Source organism: Amblyomma maculatum, chromosome 2, assembly GCF_055883805.1.
Source record: "Amblyomma maculatum isolate TAMU_Amacu chromosome 2, ASM5588380v1, whole genome shotgun sequence".
NCBI lineage: Eukaryota > Metazoa > Arthropoda > Arachnida > Ixodida > Ixodidae > Amblyomma > Amblyomma maculatum.
In genome coordinates this window covers 55,371,384-55,374,298 of record NC_139345.1, presented here as the reverse complement: position 1 = coordinate 55,374,298, position 2,915 = coordinate 55,371,384, and the positions used below count along the sequence as shown (strand labels likewise).

General features: G+C 44.9%; 1 non-coding gene across 1 annotated transcript; it reads right to left on the bottom strand.

The window, feature by feature from the left end:
* Positions 1-757: 757 nt before the first annotated feature.
* Positions 758-829, bottom strand: TRNAP-UGG (transfer RNA proline (anticodon UGG)). Its single transcript has one exon. It is a non-coding gene; the product is annotated as a tRNA-Pro (tRNA).
* Between the last annotated feature and the right edge of the window lie 2,086 nt (positions 830-2,915).

Sequence of the window (2,915 nt, the reverse complement as noted above, 5' to 3'; positions counted from 1 at the left end):
AATCAAACCAAGCCGGTTCGCGCTGACACGCTCTAATGAGTGGCGTGGGCAAATGCTGTAAGCACAAACTTCTGCATATTTTTGTGCTTCAGCCGCCTTGGAGACGCTTTGGAGCAGCTGAAGCACGAAAAATATACTGAAACAATTTTGCAATGCGTCGGTACCTAAAACCATCTATGTCATAGTATATTCAATAAAAGTACATATTATGGCATCCTTAAGTAATAGGTGCGAATGCAAGGAAAAGCTTTAAAAGCAAATTCTTCCCACCGATCAGAACTTTACACTATTCCCGTCTTATATGCGCATAACAGTAGCTCACAATATTCCGCACGTGCCTCAAAATTTGAAAGTGTTCTAAATAGCTCGACTTGTACACTTCTCCGTAACAATTCGGTGAACGTAAATATTTTTCTGCTGACATTTCCCTGAGCGCAGCTGGGAAGTCTTTTGTTTTCTTTTTTGCTAACTTCAAAACCTCATCTTGGACGCGCTAATTGATAAGCAACGAAGAGACAACATGGGTCAAAAGCCCACGCCACATCAGGCTGCGTAATCCATTAGATGTTCGGCATATATAATCATTCCGTTCTCGGAAGCCACTCAGGCGAAGCCATACCTTCTTGCATATCAGAACTTCAGCCAAAACCACAGATCTATATCACGACAAGTTTGCGCTGCAAACATTAAATATTCGTCCAACAGGTTTGGCTTGTTTCAAGAATAACAATTAACGATAAAAAAGAAAATTTTAACTGGGCCCGTCCGGGATTTGAACCCGGGACCTCTCGCACCCAAAGCGAGAATCATACCCCTAGACCAACGGGCCGCTGCGAGAAGACCGTAAGGCCAGCGCATCTGCTCATATCTGTATGCGACGCATTCAGTAGGTCAAGGATGTGCGAAGAAAGCCGGTTGCCGCACTCTGCCACGTTGCGGCTGCTTTCCGAGAGAACAATGCGGGGCACATAAGCATGCACATTGTGTGGTACATCTCTAGAAACGATTGAACGTATTGATTACAGTGTGACAGTGTCTATTCAGATCTCAACCAGGCACAACCAGTCCCCCTGAGGCCTTGGGATTCAAAGATACCAAAGATAATGTGAATGAATCTGTGGCAGACGTCCGCAAAAAGCAACGGAACATAGGTGGCGCGAAATTAGGCAAGTGACGTGAAGATAAACTCTCAGGATTAAGAGTTGCTCAACATAAATTTAATACAATCTTATGCAAAGAAATGTGGTGAATTTACACATGAAACCGTCACGTTTGACATAACATTTAGAGAAATTTAATAGAAAATAAATATGAAGCATGATGGCACCTACCGCCACCTAGTTTCAAAGGGGAAGCTCCGAACACTTATCCATCCTTCCTTGTGGGCAGGCTAGCAGAGTTATTTGCAGTGGCCATGAAAGTAACGCTGCCGGTAGCTGCCAAATGCCGCAAAAAGAATGCGACGCTTGCTTGCACCGTTTATAGATAGACTTGCGAGAACACGTCACCAGCGCCCGCAGCCTCCGGACCTGACAGTCAAGGACAGTTGTCGTAGCATCGCTACAGAAGGCACAGTCGGCATGCTCAAGACTGGAAACCTTGGAAGCCTTACTTAAGAAAAACACCATCTCAATACTAAGTCAGTCATACTTGTCAGCGACTTTATCCGGAACATATTTTCTCTTTGAATCAAAGCTCATCTGTCTCAAACCACTGATTGACCATACGACAGGCTTCTTAATTCTTTCGCACATAGCTGTTATTATGCAAAAGGGCAAGAAACCAAACACATGTAAAAATACATCTCCAACAAGGTAAGTACGTGCCATATTCGAGTCCCAGTTCTACATGGAAGATCACTGTTTTTAAATAGATGGCAGCATCCCCTGGCCGGCGCCCAGTATTTTAAATCAAATAACAATCGATCAGCTGCTCGTATCAATATTTTATTCTCGCAACAACAGCTTTGCTCTTTGCTCCACGAGAGTTGTGTTGGCTTTACCAGTAACACAGTTGGGGGTGATCAATTTCCCTTGATCGAAAAACTTGTTTCGATCGCGCCTCGCATTGTTCTCTCCGAAAGAAGCCGCGACGTGGCAGATGGCAGGAACCAGATTTATTTGTGTAGGCTTGACGCGCTGTATGCTTTGGATACAGATGCCGGTTTTGCGCGCTGCGTAGAACGGCCCGCTGCACTCTTGAGGCCCTTTTTGTGAACCAGAGAACAATAATCGAAGTTTCTAAAAAAATCGCACTTCAGCCCTGATCCCGGGAAGTTACACGACTATCACTATTATTTTGCATTTTTCCAGTAATAGCTTTCATTACACTAAGCGTCCCTGCAGAGCAATCCCTCCCCCCAGGGCGACTCACACACACATGCACACATAGACCGCGGTGTGTGTGTGTGTGTGTGTGTGTGTGTGTGTGTGTGTGTGTGTGTGTGTGTGTGTGTGTGTGTGTGTGTGTGTGTGTGTGTGTGTGTGTGTGTGTGTGTGTGTGTGTGTGTGTGTGTGTGTGTGTGTGTGTGTGTGTGTGTGTGTGTGTGTGTGTGCGCGTGCGTGCGTGCGTGCGTGCGTGCGTGCGTGCGTGCACTCTTACATTTCCAAAAGAAGGTAGTATTCATGATAGATAAATTACTTCGCTCTGGGAACTCTTCTAACCCCTCTCTGCTATTTCAAGAACCAAATCATATAGTCATGTATTGCCTGGTGTGCTGCTGTTTTTTTTTTTTTTTGGCAAATGTTTCGTTGAAAACAACCATTAGTACAGTATACTCTTTTCATTCTCCACTTTGCTGATTCCAGCTATTCTTACTAGCCGTCGACTACCACCAAAAATTGAAATGCGTGCGCGTATTTCGGCTTCCCACGGGTGTCATGTGAATTCCGCCTATTGTGACAATAAAGACAGAG